This window comes from Pelodiscus sinensis, chromosome 30 (assembly GCF_052426305.1).
Source record: "Pelodiscus sinensis isolate ZL-2025 chromosome 30, ASM5242630v1, whole genome shotgun sequence".
Lineage (NCBI taxonomy): Eukaryota > Metazoa > Chordata > Testudines > Trionychidae > Pelodiscus > Pelodiscus sinensis.
Window position 1 is genome coordinate 16,209,826 of NC_143081.1, and position 20,942 is coordinate 16,230,767.

General features: G+C 64.7%; 1 non-coding gene and 1 pseudogene across 2 annotated transcripts; both read left to right on the forward strand.

Annotated features, from left to right (window-relative positions):
- The first annotated feature begins 16,319 nt into the window (after positions 1–16,319).
- Positions 16,320–18,332, forward strand: LOC142825350 (ribonuclease pseudogene; annotated as a pseudogene). The gene is made up of 2 exons (XR_016348084.1): positions 16,320–16,478; positions 17,364–18,332. The product of XR_016348084.1 is annotated as a ribonuclease pseudogene (transcript).
- A 1,509-nt stretch (positions 18,333–19,841) lies between these two features.
- On the forward strand, positions 19,842–19,913 carry TRNAP-UGG (transfer RNA proline (anticodon UGG)). The gene has a single exon. It is a non-coding gene; the product is annotated as a tRNA-Pro (tRNA).
- Positions 19,914–20,942: the final 1,029 nt, after the last annotated feature.

Below are 20,942 nucleotides of genomic sequence, written 5' to 3' on the forward strand. Positions count from 1 at the left end.
AGAGCCCAGCTGGCAGGTACCTAGGGCAGCACCATTGGCTTGTGGAAGCCAGCTGAGCCCATTGGGGGAGTGAGAGCCCAGCTGGCAGGTACCTAGGGCAGCACCATTGGCTTGTGGAAGCCAGCTGAGCCCATGAGGGGAGTGAGAGCCCAGCTGGCAGGTACCTAGGGCAGCACCATTGGCTTGTGGAAGCCAGCTGAGCCCATTGGGGGAGTGAGAGCCCAGCTGGCAGGTACCTAGGGCAGCACCATTGGCTTGTGGAAGCCAGCTGAGCCCATGAGGGGAGTGAGAGCCCAGCTGGCAGGTACCTAGGGCAGCACCATTGGCTTGTGGAAGCCAGCTGAGCCCATTGGGGGAGTGAGAGTCCAGCTGGCAGGTACCTAGGGCAGCACCATTGGCTTGTGGAAGCCAGCTGAGCCCATTGGGGGAGTGAGAGCCCAGCTGGCAGGTACCTAGGGCAGCACCATTGGCTTGTGGAAGCCAGCTGAGCCCATTGGGGGAGTGAGAGCCCAGCTGGCAGGTACCTAGGGCAGCACCATTGGCTTGTGGAAGCCAGCTGAGCCCATTGGGGGAGTGAGAGCCCAGCTGGCAGGTACCTAGGGCAGCACCATTGGCTTGTGGAAGCCAGCTGAGCCCATTGGGGGAGTGAGAGCCCAGCTGGCAGGTACCTAGGGCAGCACCGTTGGCTTGTGGAAGCCAGCTGAGCCCATTGGGGGAGTGAGAGCCCAGCTGGCAGGTACCTAGGGCAGCACCGTTGGCTTGTGGAAGCCAGCTGAGCCCATTGGGGGAGTGAGAGCCCAGCTGGCAGGTACCTAGGGCAGCACCGTTGGCTTGTGGAAGCCAGCTGAGCCCATTGGGGGAGTGAGAGCCCAGCTGGCAGGTACCTAGGGCAGCACCGTTGGCTTGTGGAAGCCAGCTGAGCCCATTGGGGGAGTGAGAGCCCAGCTGGCAGGTACCTAGGGCAGCACCGTTGGCTTGTGGAAGCCAGCTGAGCCCATTGGGGGAGTGAGAGCCCAGCTGGCAGGTACCTAGGGCAGCACCATTGGCTTGTGGAAGCCAGCTGAGCCCATTGGGGGAGTGAGAGCCCAGCTGGCAGGTACCTAGGGCAGCACCATTGGCTTGTGGCAGCCAGCTGAGCCCATGAGGGGAGTGAGAGCCCAGCTGGCAGGTACCTAGGGCAGCACCGTTGGCTTGTGGAAGCCAGCTGAGCCCATGAGGGGAGTGAGAGCCCAGCTGGCAGGTACCTAGGGCAGCACCGTTGGCTTGTGGAAGCCAGCTGAGCCCATTGGGGGAGTGAGAGCCCAGCTGGCAGGTACTTAGGGCAGCACCATTGGCTTGTGGAAGCCAGCTGAGCCCATTGGGGGAGTGAGAGCCCAGCTGGCAGGTACTTAGGGCAGCACCATTGGCTTGTGGAAGCCAGCTGAGCCCATTGGGGGAGTGAGAGCCCAGCTGGCAGGTACCTAGGGCAGCACCATTGGCTTGTGGAAGCCAGCTGAGCCCATTGGGGGAGTGAGAGCCCAGCTGGCAGGTACCTAGGGCAGCACCGTTGGCTTGTGGAAGCCAGCTGAGCCCATTGGGGGAGTGAGAGCCCAGCTGGCAGGTACCTAGGGCAGCACCGTTGGCTTGTGGAAGCCAGCTGAGCCCATTGGGGGAGTGAGAGCCCAGCTGGCAGGTACCTAGGGCAGCACCGTTGGCTTGTGGAAGCCAGCTGAGCCCATTGGGGGAGTGAGAGCCCAGCTGGCAGGTACCTAGGGCAGCACCGTTGGCTTGTGGAAGCCAGCTGAGCCCATTGGGGGAGTGAGAGCCCAGCTGGCAGGTACCTAGGGCAGCACCATTGGCTTGTGGAAGCCAGCTGAGCCCATTGGGGGAGTGAGAGCCCAGCTGGCAGGTACCTAGGGCAGCACTATTGGCTTGTGGAAGCCAGCTGAGCCCATTGGGGGAGTGAGAGCCCAGCTGGCAGGTACCTAGGGCAGCACCGTTGGCTTGTGGAAGCCAGCTGAGCCCATTGGGGGAGTGAGAGCCCAGCTGGCAGGTACCTAGGGCAGCACCATTGGCTTGTGGAAGCCAGCTGAGCCCATTGGGGGAGTGAGAGCCCAGCTGGCAGGTACCTAGGGCAGCACCATTGGCTTGTGGAAGCCAGCTGAGCCCATTGGGGGAGTGAGAGCCCAGCTGGCAGGTACCTAGGGCAGCACCATTGGCTTGTGGAAGCCAGCTGAGCCCATTGGGGGAGTGAGAGCCCAGCTGGCAACCACCTAGGGCAGCACCGTTGGCTTGTGGAAGCCAGCTGAGCCCATTGGCGGAGTGAGAGCCCAGCTGGCAGGTACCTAGGGCAGCACCGTTGGCTTGTGGAAGCCAGCTGAGCCCATTGGGGGAGTGAGAGCCCAGCTGGCAGGTACCTAGGGCAGCACCGTTGGCTTGTGGAAGCCAGCTGAGCCCATTGGGGGAGTGAGAGCCCAGCTGGCAGGTACCTAGGGCAGCACCGTTGGCTTGTGGAAGCCAGCTGAGCCCATGAGGGGAGTGAGAGCCCAGCTGGCAGGTACCTAGGGCAGCACCGTTGGCTTGTGGAAGCCAGCTGAGCCCATTGGGGGAGTGAGAGCCCAGCTGGCAGGTACCTAGGGCAGCACCATTGGCTTGTGGAAGCCAGCTGAGCCCATTGGGGGAGTGAGAGCCCAGCTGGCAGGTACCTAGGGCAGCACCATTGGCTTGTGGCAGCCAGCTGAGCCCATGAGGGGAGTGAGAGCCCAGCTGGCAGGTACCTAGGGCAGCACCATTGGCTTGTGGAAGCCAGCTGAGCCCATTGGGGGAGTGAGAGCCCAGCTGGCAACCACCTAGGGCAGCACCATTGGCTTGTGGAAGCCAGCTGAGCCCATTGGGGGAGTGAGAGCCCAGCTGGCAACCACCTAGGGCAGCACCGTTGGCTTGTGGAAGCCAGCTGAGCCCATTGGGGGAGTGAGAGCCCAGCTGGCAGGTACCTAGGGCAGCACCATTGGCTTGTGGAAGCCAGCTGAGCCCATTGGGGGAGTGAGAGCCCAGCTGGCAGGTACCTAGGGCAGCACCGTTGGCTTGTGGAAGCCAGCTGAGCCCATTGGGGGAGTGAGAGCCCAGCTGGCAGGTACCTAGGGCAGCACCGTTGGCTTGTGGAAGCCAGCTGAGCCCATTGGGGGAGTGAGAGCCCAGCTGGCAGGTACCTAGGGCAGCACCGTTGGCTTGTGGAAGCCAGCTGAGCCCATTGGGGGAGTGAGAGCCCAGCTGGCAGGTACCTAGGGCAGCACCGTTGGCTTGTGGAAGCCAGCTGAGCCCATTGGGGGAGTGAGAGCCCAGCTGGCAGGTACCTAGGGCAGCACCATTGGCTTGTGGAAGCCAGCTGAGCCCATTGGGGGAGTGAGAGCCCAGCTGGCAGGTACCTAGGGCAGCACCATTGGCTTGTGGAAGCCAGCTGAGCCCATTGGGGGAGTGAGAGCCCAGCTGGCAGGTACCTAGGGCAGCCCCATTGGCTTGTGGAAGCCAGCTGAGCCCATTGGGGGAGTGAGAGCCCAGCTGGCAGGTACCTAGGGCAGCACCATTGGCTTGTGGAAGCCAGCTGAGCCCATTGGGGGAGTGAGAGCCCAGCTGGCAGGTACCTAGGGCAGCACCATTGGCTTGTGGAAGCCAGCTGAGCCCATTGGGGGAGTGAGAGCCCAGCTGGCAGGTACCTAGGGCAGCACCATTGGCTTGTGGAAGCCAGCTGAGCCCATTGGGGGAGTGAGAGCCCAGCTGGCAGGTACCTAGGGCAGCACCATTGGCTTGTGGAAGCCAGCTGAGCCCATGAGGGGAGTGAGAGCCCAGCTGGCAGGTACCTAGGGCAGCACCGTTGGCTTGTGGAAGCCAGCTGAGCCCATTGGGGGAGTGAGAGCCCAGCTGGCAACCACCTAGGGCAGCACCGTTGGCTTGTGGAAGCCAGCTGAGCCCATTGGGGGAGTGAGAGCCCAGCTGGCAGGTACCTAGGGCAGCACCGTTGGCTTGTGGAAGCCAGCTGAGCCCATTGGGGGAGTGAGAGCCCAGCTGGCAGGTACCTAGGGCAGCACCGTTGGCTTGTGGAAGCCAGCTGAGCCCATTGGGGGAGTGAGAGCCCAGCTGGCAGGTACCTAGGGCAGCACCATTGGCTTGTGGCAGCCAGCTGAGCCCATGAGGGGAGTGAGAGCCCAGCTGGCAGGTACCTAGGGCAGCACCGTTGGCTTGTGGAAGCCAGCTGAGCCCATTGGGGGAGTGAGAGCCCAGCTGGCAGGTACCTAGGGCAGCACCATTGGCTTGTGGAAGCCAGCTGAGCCCATGAGGGGAGTGAGAGCCCAGCTGGCAGGTACCTAGGGCAGCACCATTGGCTTGTGGAAGCCAGCTGAGCCAATTGGGGGAGTGAGAGCCCAGCTGGCAGGTACCTAGGGCAGCACCATTGGCTTGTGGCAGCCAGCTGAGCCCATGAGGGGAGTGAGAGCCCAGCTGGCAGGTACCTAGGGCAGCACCGTTGGCTTGTGGAAGCCAGCTGAGCCCATTGGGGGAGTGAGAGCCCAGCTGGCAACCACCTAGGGCAGCACCGTTGGCTTGTGGAAGCCAGCTGAGCCCATTGGGGGAGTGAGAGCCCAGCTGGCAGGTACCTAGGGCAGCACCGTTGGCTTGTGGAAGCCAGCTGAGCCCATTGGGGGAGTGAGAGCCCAGCTGGCAGGTACCTAGGGCAGCACCGTTGGCTTGTGGAAGCCAGCTGAGCCCATTGGGGGAGTGAGAGCCCAGCTGGCAGGTACCTAGGGCAGCACCGTTGGCTTGTGGAAGCCAGCTGAGCCCATTGGGGGAGTGAGAGCCCAGCTGGCAGGTACCTAGGGCAGCACCATTGGCTTGTGGAAGCCAGCTGAGCCCATTGGGGGAGTGAGAGCCCAGCTGGCAGGTACCTAGGGCAGCACCATTGGCTTGTGGAAGCCAGCTGAGCCCATTGGGGGAGTGAGAGCCCAGCTGGCAGGTACCTAGGGCAGCACCATTGGCTTGTGGCAGCCAGCTGAGCCCATGAGGGGAGTGAGAGCCCAGCTGGCAGGTACCTAGGGCAGCACCATTGGCTTGTGGCAGCCAGCTGAGCCCATGAGGGGAGTGAGAGCCCAGCTGGCAGGTACCTAGGGCAGCACCGTTGGCTTGTGGCAGCCAGCTGAGCCCATGAGGGGAGTGAGAGTCCAGCTGGCAGGTACCTAGGGCAGCACCATTGGCTTGTGGAAGCCAGCTGAGCCCATTGGGGGACGGAGAGCCCAGCTGGCAACCACCTAGGGCAGCACCATTGGCTTGTGGAAGCCAGCTGAGCCCATTGGGGGAGTGAGAGCCCAGCTGGCAACCACCTAGGGCAGCACCGTTGGCTTGTGGAAGCCAGCTGAGCCCATTGGGGGAGTGAGAGCCCAGCTGGCAGGTACCTAGGGCAGCACCATTGGCTTGTGGAAGCCAGCTGAGCCCATTGGGGGAGTGAGAGCCCAGCTGGCAGGTACCTAGGGCAGCACCGTTGGCTTGTGGAAGCCAGCTGAGCCCATTGGGGGAGTGAGAGCCCAGCTGGCAGGTACCTAGGGCAGCACCGTTGGCTTGTGGAAGCCAGCTGAGCCCATTGGGGGAGTGAGAGCCCAGCTGGCAGGTACCTAGGGCAGCACCGTTGGCTTGTGGAAGCCAGCTGAGCCCATTGGGGGAGTGAGAGCCCAGCTGGCAGGTACCTAGGGCAGCACTATTGGCTTGTGGAAGCCAGCTGAGCCCATTGGGGGAGTGAGAGCCCAGCTGGCAACCACCTAGGGCAGCACCATTGGCTTGTGGAAGCCAGCTGAGCCCATTGGGGGAGTGAGAGCCCAGCTGGCAGGTACCTAGGGCAGCACCATTGGCTTGTGGAAGCCAGCTGAGCCCATGAGGGGAGTGAGAGCCCAGCTGGCAGGTACCTAGGGCAGCACCGTTGGCTTGTGGAAGCCAGCTGAGCCCATTGGGGGAGTGAGAGCCCAGCTGGCAGGTACCTAGGGCAGCACCGTTGGCTTGTGGAAGCCAGCTGAGCCCATTGGGGGAGTGAGAGCCCAGCTGGCAGGTACCTAGGGCAGCACCATTGGCTTGTGGAAGCCAGCTGAGCCCATTGGGGGAGTGAGAGCCCAGCTGGCAGGTACCTAGGGCAGCACCGTTGGCTTGTGGAAGCCAGCTGAGCCCATTGGGGAAGTGAGAGCCCAGCTGGCAGGTACCTAGGGCAGCACCGTTGGCTTGTGGAAGCCAGCTGAGCCCATTGGGGGAGTGAGAGCCCAGCTGGCAGGTACCTAGGGCAGCACCGTTGGCTTGTGGAAGCCAGCTGAGCCCATTGGGGGAGTGAGAGCCCAGCTGGCAGGTACCTAGGGCAGCACCGTTGGCTTGTGGAAGCCAGCTGAGCCCATTGGGGGAGTGAGAGCCCAGCTGGCAGGTACCTAGGGCAGCACTATTGGCTTGTGGAAGCCAGCTGAGCCCATTGGGGGAGTGAGAGCCCAGCTGGCAACCACCTAGGGCAGCACCATTGGCTTGTGGAAGCCAGCTGAGCCCATTGGGGGAGTGAGAGCCCAGCTGGCAGGTACCTAGGGCAGCACCATTGGCTTGTGGAAGCCAGCTGAGCCCATGAGGGGAGTGAGAGCCCAGCTGGCAGGTACCTAGGGCAGCACCGTTGGCTTGTGGAAGCCAGCTGAGCCCATTGGGGGAGTGAGAGCCCAGCTGGCAGGTACCTAGGGCAGCACCGTTGGCTTGTGGAAGCCAGCTGAGCCCATTGGGGGAGTGAGAGCCCAGCTGGCAGGTACCTAGGGCAGCACCATTGGCTTGTGGAAGCCAGCTGAGCCCATTGGGGGAGTGAGAGCCCAGCTGGCAGGTACCTAGGGCAGCACCGTTGGCTTGTGGAAGCCAGCTGAGCCCATTGGGGGAGTGAGAGCCCAGCTGGCAGGTACCTAGGGCAGCACCGTTGGCTTGTGGAAGCCAGCTGAGCCCATTGGGGGAGTGAGAGCCCAGCTGGCAGGTACCTAGGGCAGCACCATTGGCTTGTGGAAGCCAGCTGAGCCCATTGGGGGAGTGAGAGCCCAGCTGGCAGGTACCTAGGGCAGCACCGTTGGCTTGTGGAAGCCAGCTGAGCCCATGAGGGGAGTGAGAGCCCAGCTGGCAGGTACCTAGGGCAGCACCATTGGCTTGTGGAAGCCAGCTGAGCCCATTGGGGGAGTGAGAGCCCAGCTGGCAGGTACCTAGGGCAGCACCATTGGCTTGTGGAAGCCAGCTGAGCCCATTGGGGGAGTGAGAGCCCAGCTGGCAGGTACCTAGGGCAGCACCGTTGGCTTGTGGATGCCAGCTGAGCCCATTGGGGGAGTGAGAGCCCAGCTGGCAGGTACCTAGGGCAGCACCATTGGCTTGTGGAAGCCAGCTGAGCCCATGAGGGGAGTGAGAGCCCAGCTGGCAGGTACCTAGGGCAGCACCGTTGGCTTGTGGAAGCCAGCTGAGCCCATTGGGGGAGTGAGAGCCCAGCTGGCAGGTACCTAGGGCAGCACCATTGGCTTGTGGAAGCCAGCTGAGCCCATGAGGGGAGTGAGAGCCCAGCTGGCAGGTACCTAGGGCAGCACCATTGGCTTGTGGAAGCCAGCTGAGCCCATGAGGGGAGTGAGAGCCCAGCTGGCAGGTACCTAGGGCAGCACCGTTGGCTTGTGGAAGCCAGCTGAGCCCATTGGGGGAGTGAGAGCCCAGCTGGCAGGTACCTAGGGCAGCACCATTGGCTTGTGGAAGCCAGCTGAGCCCATTGGGGGAGTGAGAGCCCAGCTGGCAGGTACCTAGGGCAGCACCGTTGGCTTGTGGAAGCCAGCTGAGCCCATTGGGGGAGTGAGAGCCCAGCTGGCAGGTACCTAGGGCAGCACCATTGGCTTGTGGAAGCCAGCTGAGCCCATTGGGGGAGTGAGAGCCCAGCTGGCAGGTACCTAGGGCAGCACCATTGGCTTGTGGAAGCCAGCTGAGCCCATTGGGGGAGTGAGAGCCCAGCTGGCAGGTACCTAGGGCAGCACCGTTGGCTTGTGGAAGCCAGCTGAGCCCATTGGGGGAGTGAGAGCCCAGCTGGCAGGTACCTAGGGCAGAACCATTGGCTTGTGGAAGCCAGCTGAGCCCATTGGGGGAGTGAGAGCCCAGCTGGCAGGTACCTAGGGCAGCACCGTTGGCTTGTGGAAGCCAGCTGAGCCCATTGGGGGAGTGAGAGCCCAGCTGGCAGGTACCTAGGGGAGCACCGTTGGCTTGTGGAAGCCAGCTGAGCCCATTGGGGGAGTGAGAGCCCAGCTGGCAGGTACCTAGGGCAGCACCATTGGCTTGTGGAAGCCAGCTGAGCCCATTGGCGGAGTGAGAGCCCAGCTGGCAGGTACCTAGGGCAGCACCATTGGCTTGTGGAAGCCAGCTGAGCCCATTGGGGAGTGAGAGCCCAGCTGGCAGGTACCTAGGGCAGCACCGTTGGCTTGTGGAAGCCAGCTGAGCCCATTGGGGGAGTGAGAGCTCAGCTGGCAGGTACCTAGGGCAGCACCATTGGCTTGTGGAAGCCAGCTGAGCCCATGAGGGGAGTGAGAGCCCAGCTGGCAGGTACCTAGGGCAGCACCGTTGGCTTGTGGAAGCCAGCTGAGCCCATGAGGGGAGTGAGAGCCCAGCTGGCAGGTACCTAGGGCAGCACCGTTGGCTTGTGGAAGCCAGCTGAGCCCATGAGGGGAGTGAGAGCCCAGCTGGCAGGTACCTAGGGCAGCACCGTTGGCTTGTGGAAGCCAGCTGAGCCCATGAGGGGAGTGAGAGCCCAGCTGGCAGGTACCTAGGGCAGCACCATTGGCTTGTGGAAGCCAGCTGAGCCCATGAGGGGAGTGAGAGCCCAGCTGGCAGGTACCTAGGGCAGCACCATTGGCTTGTGGAAGCCAGCTGAGCCCATTGGGGAGTGAGAGCCCAGCTGGCAGGTACCTAGGGCAGCACCGTTGGCTTGTGGAAGCCAGCTGAGCCCATTGGGGAGTGAGAGCCCAGCTGGCAGGTACCTAGGGCAGCACCATTGGCTTGTGGAAGCCAGCTGAGCCCATGAGGGGAGTGAGAGCCCAGCTGGCAGGTACCTAGGGCAGCACCATTGGCTTGTGGAAGCCAGCTGAGCCCATGAGGGGAGTGAGAGCCCAGCTGGCAGGTACCTAGGGCAGCACCGTTGGCTTGTGGAAGCCAGCTGAGCCCATGAGGGGAGTGAGAGCCCAGCTGGCAGGTACCTAGGGCAGCACCGTTGGCTTGTGGAAGCCAGCTGAGCCCATGAGGGGAGTGAGAGCCCAGCTGGCAGGTACCTAGGGCAGCACCGTTGGCTTGTGGAAGCCAGCTGAGCCCATGAGGGGAGTGAGAGCCCAGCTGGCAGGTACCTAGGGCAGCACCATTGGCTTGTGGAAGCCAGCTGAGCCCATTGGGGAGTGAGAGCCCAGCTGGCAGGTACCTAGGGCAGCACCGTTGGCTTGTGGAAGCCAGCTGAGCCCATTGGGGAGTGAGAGCCCAGCTGGCAGGTACCTAGGGCAGCACCGTTGGCTTGTGGAAGCCAGCTGAGCCCATTGGGGGAGTGAGAGCCCAGCTGGCAGGTACCTAGGGCAGCACCGTTGGCTTGTGGAAGCCAGCTGAGCCCATGAGGTGAGTGAGAGCCCAGCTGGCAGGTACCTAGGGCAGCACCGTTGGCTTGTGGAAGCCAGCTGAGCCCATTGGGGGAGTGAGAGCCCAGCTGGCAGGTACCTAGGGCAGCACCATTGGCTTGTGGAAGCCAGCTGAGCCCATTGGGGGAGTGAGAGCCCAGCTGGCAGGTACCTAGGGCAGCACCATTGGCTTGTGGAAGCCAGCTGAGCCCATTGGGGGAGTGAGAGCCCAGCTGGCAGGTACCTAGGGCAGCACCATTGGCTTGTGGAAGCCAGCTGAGCCCATTGGGGGAGTGAGAGCCCAGCTGGCAGGTACCTAGGGCAGCACCATTGGCTTGTGGAAGCCAGCTGAGCCCATTGGGGGAGTGAGAGCCCAGCTGGCAGGTGTATAGAGGAGCACAGGTTGCTTGGAGAGGAGGCCAGTGCAGGGCTGACTGCAGAGGAAGCAGGAGCGCCTTGCAGGGAAACAAGCTGGGGAGGGCCAGCCACGACGCCCGTGGCTAGGGGCTGGGGGACAAAGCCTCTGGTTTGAGGGCCTATCATGAAGCCGACTAGGTAAGCCGAGCCATTGGGACAAATGCCCGTGATGAGCAACCCAAACAGACTGTAACTGGCCCTGCGAGGGGCTGTATGAGGACAGTCAGGGCACTGAGGCACACTGGGGGTGTGCACCCCCTGACACCCGCCCTCCGGAGAGAGCTGGGACAGCTGGCTGGGCAGACCCGGTGCCAGAGGCAGGGGGGCCTGGAAGGGTGACATTTCTGAACAGAACAAAGGAAGCACACGGGGGCCTGGCTTGGTTGCCCCAGGGAATCGCCCCAGGGACTCAGCCGAGAGCGTCAGCGCGCAAGGGGGAGCCACACGGCTTGGCACATGTGACGGACCGGGCCGTATCTGGGCACCGCTGAGGGCGTCCGCTCAGGGTGAATTGCTCAAATCCGGGGCTCCTTACAGCCCCTGACTGGTGACCTCTCCACACAGGCCACAAACCAGTCCCACAGAGCGCTTCAGCTGCCTGCCTGAAGCCTCCCGAGCAAAACCCCTCCGACACCCCAGCAATATCCATGTCCCAGATGGCCCCGGGCCTCATACACCGGTGGGGGTCCTAGCACCCAATCCCACATACCCCGAACAAGTTCTGTCCGGTTCCAAGAAACCAGCCACAGATCCCTGGTCAATTTACCCTCTGGACCTTACCCACAAATCACGCTGGGCCAATCCTTTAGAATCTATATCTAAAGGTTTATTATCACAAGAAAGAAAAGCCTGAGAGTAAGGTTATTAAAGTACAGTACGTTACATGCACCGAATCTCCCAGTCCTCGATGCAGGCTCTAACAGAGATGTTACAGCTGCAGGTTTAAAAGTTCTTGTTGCACATCCTAGCATCAGGATGGGTTCACAGGTCTTCCGGGCTCTTCAATCCCTGCAGTGCTGCCTCTGGGATGAAGTGCTGAGCTGAGAACAAAATGGCATTGACCACATGGCCTCTTTATACTCCTTCCTGGCCTCTTCTAGTATGTAGCAGGTCACCTGGTCAGAGGCCAATCTCTATATCTCCTGCTGGCTGCTCTCAGGTGACAGCCCCCATTCTTTGGGTGTGTCCTTGGCCCATCAAGTGCCATTGTCCTACAGGGCCTGGCTACTCAGCCTGTCCATAGCCATGCTCAACCACATTCAGAGAAATATTCAGCTTCCACGCAGATTACAGATTCCTACCTACACACACAGACATTATACACTCACATAAACTGTGTACACAGGATCAGAAAACAACAAGCTCCCATTCAATACCCCACATGGCCCCCTTCTATACCATTTTTGGGGCCAACACCCCCACCTAGGGGTGCAGCAGCGATCTGGCTGCTCCCCTCAAGATCCAGCACTGTGACAGCACAGCAAAGCCCAGCAAACCCCCAGCCAGAGACAATAACCGGCCGGCGTCTGACCAGCCATTCCCTGCTCCACCCACGTCTCTGCAGGGCCCGGGCGTGTCCTTCCCCCGCCAGGGATGTGGCTGGATTCCCCAGGCCTGGCTCCCCCAGGGCTCTCCCTGGCCCCACGGGCTGCTCCTTCCAGTGCCAAAGCCCACCCTCCCTTCCCATTGGCTCTCCAGGCCTCCTGCCGGCTCACTCCCTGCGGCCCTGGCGTTCCCGGGGGCGCTCGAGGCCCCGCTGTCCGTGGCCTCCCCCAGCAGGCCGGCCAATGAGGGCGGGTCCCAGGAGCTGACCACCGAGAGGGGCGTGAGTGAACTGGGTGCCCCGAAACGGGCATTTCCCCCACGGGCCCGGCCCGGGAGTGTGAGAGACGCGGGCGAGCTGGACAGGAAAGGCACCCAAGGGCCCTGGGGCGTTTCGCGGCTGCGTTCGGCAGTCCCCAAAGCAGCGTCCGCGCCACAGCGTACGGCTCAGGCACGGCCTGGGCTCACGCCAGCCCGCCCCTGCGTTCACGCTGCTAAGCCAGGACTCACGCGCCGGACCCGCAAGGCTGCAGGGGGGACCCTGCCTGGCTCTGGTCCCGGGGCGGCCACAAGCATCCCGCAGTTCCATGGGACGACTTCCTTAGCCGCCCCCCAGCGGCTCTGCGGGAACCGGACCCCCCCTCCCTGTTTGCAAACAGCCCCCGCCCAGGGCCGGTACCAGAGCCACCTGGGCCGGCAGCCAACGGGCACCCAGCAAAGCTTGGGCCGAGCCGGCTGCTTCCAGAGCGGGCAGAAAGGTTCCCTACGCCGCGCCGTCGTCCTGGGGCTGGACAAAGCGTCCCGGGGGGCTGGACACGGCTGGGGTCCGTTGGGCAGGGGTCTGGGCTCCCCCGGGCCCCGATCTCGGCCGGGTCTGGGCTCCCCCGGGCCCCGATCTCGGCCGGGTCTGGGCTCCCCCGGGCCCCGATCTCGGCCGGGTCTGGGCTCCCCCGGGCCCCGATCTCGGCCGGGTCTGGGCTCCCCCGGGCCCCGATCTCGGCCGGGTCTGGGCTCCCCCGGGCCCGATCTTGGCCAGGTCTGGGCAGCTGTGACCCCACACGTCCCTACGTGCCACCTGGCCGAGCTCCCCCTGTCTCTAGCTCCTCTGCTGCCTGCCCCCGGCTGCCCTGGCCGCGCTGCGGCGGGTTTCTCTGCGCGGGGAGGCCTGACACGGGCATGCAGGGTGCGTGCCGGGGCAGGTGCCGCACAGACGGGCCCACGTGCAGGCCCAGGCGTGCGCTGCGGTTTGCCTGACGCAGGAATGCGGCTCCACCGCTCCACCCGGGCCAGAGGCCGGGGACACCGCCCGGGTCGGGTCTGTTCTGTGCTGCATCCCCGACTAGCCACCCCCCGGGTCTCCCTGCCGATGGGAGTCACGGCCAGCCAGGGGGGCAGAGCCTGGGGGACTCCCCGCCCCTCGGGGACACCCTCCCTTCACAGCCCGTCAGGCGCTCAGCCCCGCAACCTCAGTGCCCGCCGGGCGGACGGAGACGCGGGGCCGGGGCTGACGGAGCCCCAGGGCAGAGACCCCTGCGCCCCAGCAGAGAGGGGCCCCCGGGACTCCCAGCAAGAGGCGGGGCCACGCTCCGCCGTGTGAACCCGGGTTAGCCCGGCCCCCACTCCCTGGTGAACACGTGGCTCACATGCCTCGCTGGCTGCACTCGCCCCCTCGGGCCGCCCAACCCACGCTGCCTGGCACGGCTCCACGGCGGGCGGGTCGGCACGTGGGGAGCAGGGTGTGAATCTGGAGGAGCTGGGTCACGGGCCACGAGGGCCCTGAGTCACTAGGCACGTGGCCACGCTTGTGTTCTGCTTGTGCCCATCGTCTGTCACTGCTCCTGCGGCACGTGAGGCTCCGCCCCCTTGGCCTCGGCGGGCCTGGTTTGGCTACAAGGGCCTGGCCCGTAGGCTTGCGAGGTGCCCGGTACTGACCCGGACCAGCCGGTATTCTTGCCTCCGGTCACCTGAGATGTCTGGGACTTGCGGATTTTTTCCCTGCCAGGAGGTGAAAATACCAGACACCTGGCAACCCTACGACACACTCGGCAACCGGGCCCAGCCCCCCGGCCCCCCCGGACCCACAGGGGAGCTGGCTTGTGGCTGCGGCAGAAAAACAAGAAGCCACCCGCAAAAAGCCTCTTCTCAAAGGGGCCATGCTGGGTTTTGCTTTTCGTTATTTATTTAATAATAATAGTAAATGGAGATCTGCCCTCTCCGAGCGCTGGAAGGGACCACGGGAGCCCATTGAGTCCAGTGCCAAGTCCCCTCCCTGACAGACTGGCCCAGAGCCCTAAATCCCCCCCGGCAGGCTGAACTCCCAACCCCGGGTGTCGCAAGCCAATGTCAAAGCGCTGAGCGGCGCCTCCCCCGTTTCCTTTCGTTTCGTGCTTATCACGGCGAGCGGGACCCTTCTTTCCTCCACAACTTTGGTCTCCTCCTTTTTTTTTTTTCCAACAGAATTTTTTCCTGGTGTTTTGGGGGGGGAAGGGGGGAGGTTCAGTATTTTTGGTTAAACCATCTGGCAACCCTGCTCGCCCAGCGTGGTCCCGGGATCTCCCCTCAAGGCTGACAAAGGCGAGCCGGTGACATGCTGCTCGGGAGCGCCACAGAGAGCCATGGGCCTGGGGGGGAGCATACCCAGAATGCACCACACTCACAGGCTCACACAAGCCGGGGGGGGGGGTCATACCCAGGAATAAGCCACACACGGGCTCACACGGGGCTCAGGCACAGGGGTGTGTATCCAGGAATGCACCGCACACACGGGCTCACATGGGGCTCGGGCACAGGGGTGCGTACCCAGAATGCACCGCACACACGGGCTCACACGGGGCTCAGGCACAGGGGTGTGTACCCAGCAATGCCCCGCACACACGGGCTCACACGGGGCTCGGGCACAGGGGTGCGTACCCACAATGCACCGCACACACGGGCTCACACGGGGCTCAGGCACAGGGGTGCGTACCCAGAATGCACCGCACACACGGGCTCACACGGGGCTCGGGCACAGGGCGCGTACCCACAATGCACCGCACACACAGGCTCACATGGGGCTCAGGCACAGGGCTGTGTACCCAGGAATGCGCCGCACACACGGGCTCACACGGGGCTCAGGCACAGGGGTGCGTACCCAGGAATGCGCCGCACTCACGGGCTCACATGGGGCTCGGGCACAGGGGTGCGTACCCAGGAATGCGCCGCACTCACGGGCTCACACGGGGCTCAGGCACAGGGGTGCGTACCCAGGAATGCGCCGCACACATGGGCTCACATGGGGCTCGGGCACAGGGGTGCGTACCCAGAATGCGCCGCACACACGGGCTCACACGGGGCTCAGGCACAGGGGTGCGTACCCAGGAATGCGCCGCACACACGGGCTCACACGGGGCTTGGGCACAGGGCGTGTACCCACAATGCACCGCACTCACGGGCGCACACGGGCTTCGGGCACAGGGGTGCGTACCCACAATGCACCGCACACACGGGCTCACACGGGGCTCGGGCACAGGGCGCGTACCCACAATGCACCGCACACACGGGCTCACACGGGGCTCGGGCACAGGGTGCGTACCCAGAATGCACCGCACACACGGGCTCACACGGGGCTCAGGCACAGGGGTGCGTACCCAGGAATGCGCCGCACACACAGGTGCACATGGGGCTCAGGCACAGGGGTGCGTACCCAGGAATGCACCGCACACACGGGCTCACACGGGGCTCGGGCACAGGGGTGCGTACCCAGAATGCGCCGCACACACGGGCTCACATGGGGCTCGGGCACAGGGGTGCGTACCCAGAATGCACCGCACACACGGGCTCACACGGGGCTCAGGCACAGGGGTGCGTACCCAGGAATGCGCCGCACACATGGGCTCACACGGGGCTTGGGCACAGGGCGTGTACCCAGAATGCACCGCACACACGGGCTCACACGGGGCTCAGGCACAGGGGTGCGTACCCAGGAATGCGCCGCACACACGGGCTCACACGGGGCTTGGGCACAGGGCGTGTACCCACAATGCACCGCACACATGGGCTCACATGGGGCTCGGGCACAGGGGTGCGTACCCAGAATGCACCGCACACACGGGCGCACACGGGGCTCAGGCACAGGGGTGCGTACCCAGGAATGCGCCACACACATGGGCTCACACGGGGCTTGGGCACAGGGCGTGTACCCACAATGCACCGCACACACGGGCTCACACGGGGCTCGGGCACAGGGGTGCGTACCCAGGAATGCACCGCACACACGGGCGCACACGGGGTTTGGGCACAGGGCGTGTACCCACAATGCACCGCACACACGGGCTCACACGGGGCTCAGGCACAGGGGTGCGTACCCAGGAATGCGCCGCACACACGGGCTCACACGGGGCTCAGGCACAGGGGTGCGTACCCAGGAATGCGCCACACACACGGGCTCACACGGGGCTTGGGCACAGGGCGTGTACCCAAAATGCGCCGCACTCACGGGCGCACACGGGCTTCGGGCACAGGGGTGCGTACCCAGGAATGCGCCGCACACACGGGCGCACACGGGGCTCGGGCACAGACCCGACCGGCAGGTTCAGCCTCCCACAGGAATGCGGCGTCACTCCGCTGCCCCAGGCCGGAGCCCTGGGCGGTGACGGGCGTCTGAGTCAAGGTCACGGGCCAGCTGGGAGCTGGGTGAGCAAGCCGGGAATGCACTGGCTAATGGGCGGGCAGGCAGCGGGGTGGAGACTTACCTGCCGGTGCCAGCGCAGAGTCACTCGCACTCCTCGGGGAGAAGGGCAGGGATCCCTGTGTCCAGCGCATCAGCCGAAGGCAGCCGACCGCCTCCGCAGCCCTGCCCAGCCGGTGCCCAGCCCCGTGGGAGAGAGACGCTGAGACACGCTTGGGGTGAGACAAGGAGCTTCGCCTGGATTGCCCCAGCTGAGGGCAGCTCGTCCCTCGGGAGGGGGCGCCCGCCGGCTTCCTTTGGGCTGCTCTCTGCCTCCGCTCTGTCTGCCCCGGGGCACGGCGAGCTCTGAGCCACGCTCCGGAGCAGGCCCTGCCTGTTGGCAGTGAGCCTCGGTGCTGTGGTAGCGAGGGGGGGTGAACACCCAGCAGAGCCGGGCTCCTCGGCAACACCAGCCTGGGTGATTTCTCTGGCGTCTGTGGCAAGGAAATGCGTCTGGACAGTTGGGGGCTGGGGAGCCCCCGGGGGACCTGCGAGGTACGGCCGGGGTGGGCCCCCCCAACCAGTGTGTCGGGCTGACTGGCCGATGAGGGGGACAGGCAGCAAACAGACCGTTTAGCAAATGCAAATCTCTCTTTTTGCCAAGGCAGGCGGGTTGCAGCGGGGGGCTTGCAGCTCAGGACACCCCAAGACACAACAGAGCAGCACCTGGCCCGACGGGCCCCGATCTCAGCCAGGGTCTGGGCTCCCACGGGCCCCGATCTCAGCCGGGTCTGGGCTCCCCCGGCCCCACGGGCCCCGATCTCAGCCGGGGTCTGGGCTCCCCCGGCCCCACGGGCCCCGATCTCAGCCGGGGTCTGGGCTCACCCGGCCCCACGGGCCCCGATCTCGGCCGGGGTCTGGGCTCCCCCGGCCCCACGGTCCCCGATCTCGGCCGGGGTCTAGGCTCCCCCGGCCCCACGGGCCCCGATCTCGGCCGGGGTCTGGGCTCCCCCGGCCCCACGGGCCCCGATCTCGGCCGGGGTCTGGGCAGCGCCTAGTGGGCACCGTGGACCAGGCAGATCCGGCCCCTCTGTCTCCATCCATCCCCCCTCTCCCCACGGCAGGTGGATCCAGCGCTGGACCCCACATGGCCCCGGGGGGACCCCGCCCCGCACTCCTGCTGCCCCTGGCCCTGCTGGTGGCCGGCCTAGCCCTGGCCGCGGGGGAGTCGCGCTACGAGAAGTTCCTGCGGCAGCACGTGGACGCGGCCGAGCCCAGCCCCCCGGACGCCGGGCGCTACTGCAGCCGCATGATGCAGCGCCGGGCCATGGCCACCGCCGGGCACTGCAAACACCTCAACACCTTCGTCCACGCCCGCGCCGAGCAGATCCAGCCCGTGTGCGGGGACGGGGGGCGGCCGGCCGGCGGAGACCTGCGCCTGAGCACGGAGCCCTTCCCCCTCACCGTCTGCCAGCTCCAGGGGCGCGCCCGGCCCCCCGACTGCCACTACGCCGGAGCCAGCAGCACCAGCCGGGTCGTCATCGCCTGCGCCGATGGGCAGCCCGTCCACTTCCAGACCCAAGTCGACAGCCAGGCCGGGGAGGGGGACGAGCTCTGATCCCGCCACGGGACACGGAGCCCCCTCAGTCCGGCATTCAGCACGGGTCTAAGTGGGCTCACCCTTGAATCCGCCTCGGATCCAGCCCCGAATCCGCCTCGGATCCAGCCCCGAATCCGCCTCGGATCCAGCCCCGAATCCGCCTCGGATCCAGCCCCGAATCCGCCTCGGATCCATCCCCCGAATCCGCCTCGGATCCAGCCCCGAATCCGCCTCGGATCATCCCCCGAATCCGCCTCGGATCATCCCCCGAATCCGCCTCGGATCCAGCCCCAAATCCGCCTCGGATCCATCCCCCGAATCCGCCTCGGATCCAGCCCCGAATCCGCCTCGGATCCATCCCCCGAATCCGCCTCGGATCCAGCCCCGAATCCGCCTCGGATCATCCCCCGAATCCGCCTCGGATCCAGCCCCGAATCCGCCTCGGATCCATCCCCTGAATCCACCTCGGATCCATCCCCGAATCCGCCTCGGATCCAGCCCCGAATCCGCCTCGGATCATCCTCCGAATCTGCCTCGGATCCAGCCCCGAATCCGCCTCGGATCCATCCCCCGAATCCGCCTCGGATCCAGCCTCGAATCCGCCTCGGATCATCCCCCGAATCTGCCTCGGATCCAGCCCCGAATCCGCCTCGGATCCAGCCCCGAATCCGCCTCGGATCATCCCCCGAATCCGCCTCGGATCCATCCCCCGAATCCGCCTCGGATCCAGCCCCGAATCCGCCTCGGATCCATCCCCCGAATCCGCCTCGGATCCAGCCCCGAATCCGCCTCGGATCATCCTCCGAATCCGCCTCGGATCCAACCCTCCCCCCCCCCCCCCCCAGCTCCAGTTCCTGGTCCCATCTTTGTTTCCAGACGGTGCCGTTTACATGAATAAAGTCATTCCAGGCCTCCGCGGAGCTAGCGAGCCATCGTCCCGTGGTGCTCGGCTGGGAGGGAGACCTGGGCCCTCGGGGCTCTCGGGGCGGGTCCAGTTCAGAGCCCCCTCGCCCTCTGTTCCTCCTCCCCCACACGTCTACCCCACGGCGTTATTTCCACTAGCAAGGGGAGCGTGCACACACCAAGCCCCTTGGCTCACAATTACGTCAAAGCAACGGGCGTCTCGCTCCGAGGGCTGACCCCTCCTTTCAGGAGGAACGCGCCCGTGTACACGGGGCCGGACTCACTCCTGGCTCTGAGAGGTGAAGTTTGTGGCAGGAGGCCAGACACTCGCTGCCAGTCGGTGTCATTCGGCCACGCCTAGAGCAAAGCGGGGGCCTAACGACCCAAGAACGGCGCTCCCGCCAGCCCTCCGCCCTTCGGTGCATCTGCCCTGTGGGGCCTAAGGGTTGGGTTAGTCTGGCTTGCACCCCTGCAGGCCCAGGTCCCTGCAGCAGGGGGTGCTCACAGTCAAAGGACTGTAGCGTGGGGAAAGGGCCAGGTTTGACCTGGGCGAGCCGGGGCAGGGAGGCAGACGACGTGACAGCAGGCTCTGCGGAGGAGGAACAGGGCGCGCGCTGCCGCTCGAGGTCACGGAAGGGGGACGCAATCGGCTGATCGTGCCGAAATGAGCCATTCACGCGCCGTATCAGGCCTAGCCCGGTGCCAAAGGTTGGTGCGCGATCGAATTATTAACTAGGGCTGGAGAATCGGGTCCCGCAGCCGGGCCGGGCCGCAGGGGACGTTGTTCAAACCGTCGCCTAGGGAATAATCTCGCGCAGAAGATAGGCTGGCAGGGCGCCAGAGGCAGGCCTCCTCCCCTGCCGTAGCAGAGCGGCTGCACCCCCCGACCGCGCGGACAGGACACGGGGGGGCTAGATGGGCCTCTGACAGCCTGGGGCCCCGGTGTCCTCCGGAGCAGCATCCAGTGGCCGGGAGTTCCGCCGGCTGACACCCAGCCCAGAGTCCAGGCGTGAGGCCGAGTCTGCAGGGTGGAGGCCAAAAGGCCCAAGGGCTGAGCCAACCAGCCTTTCAATGGCGGCTGGGAGGTGCTGTCTCACCTGGCTCGTTGGTCTAGGGGTATGATTCTCGCTTTGGGTGCGAGAGGTCCCGGGTTCAAATCCCGGACGAGCCCAGGACTTGTGGTTTTGCAAACGGCCTGTAAAGAAGCAGCCTGAGGTGGGGCCGGCACAGTTGGGAAGTCTGGGGAAAGATCATGTGGTGACTGGACTGGGTGCCTAACCCCCTTAGGCTCTTTCAGAAACAGCAGTGGGCACCTAGGTGCCCTGAGACTCCGTGATCTCCCCTACATACACTGGGCCCCCTGCCTTGGGGTGTGACCACCCGCTGAGGTAGCCGGCTACCCCCATCCCCTGTACCTCCGACCTGTGCGTTCTCCTCTCGCCCTGACCCTGTGGCGAGGTCGCTGTGTCCCTGTTCCCGGGGGTGCGTGTTTGTACCAGGCTGAGTGCCCCCTGGACTCTGTGTGTGTGTGTGTGTTTTCCCTGCACTTAGCGTGTGTGTGTGTGTGTGTGTGTGTTGTGCCGTGCACTTAGCGTGTGGGTGTGTTGTGCTGTGCACTTCGCAGGTGTGTGTGTGTGTGTGTGTGTGTGTGTTGTGCCGTGCCCTTCGCAGGTGTGTGTGTGTGTGTGTTGTGCCGTGCACTTCGCAGGTGTGTGTGTGTGTGTGTGTGTGTTGTGCCGTGCACTTAGCGTGTGGGTGTGTGTGTGTTGTGCCGTGCACTTCGCAGGTGTGTGTGTGTGTGTGTTGTGCCGTGCACTTAGCGTGTGGGTGTGTGTGTGTGTGTTGTGCCGTGCACTTCGCAGGTGTGTGTGTGTGTGTGTGTGTGTTGTGCCGTGCACTTAGCGTGTGGGTGTGTGTGTGTTGTGCCGTGCACTTCGCAGGTGTGTGTGTGTGTGTGTGTGTGTTGTGCCGTGCACTTAGCGTGTGGGTGTGTGTGTGTCGTGCCCTGCACTTCGCAGGTGTGTGTGTTGTGCCGTGCACTGTGTGTGTGTGTGTGTGTTGTGCCGTGCACTTCGCAGGTGTGTGTGTGTGTCGTGCCCTGCACTTCGCAGGGGTGTGTGTGGCTGCCCTGATGGCCCCGCGAGAGCCAGGCTGTGCGAGCAGGGCCGGCCCCAGCTCACCGCTCAGCCGTGCCGTAGAG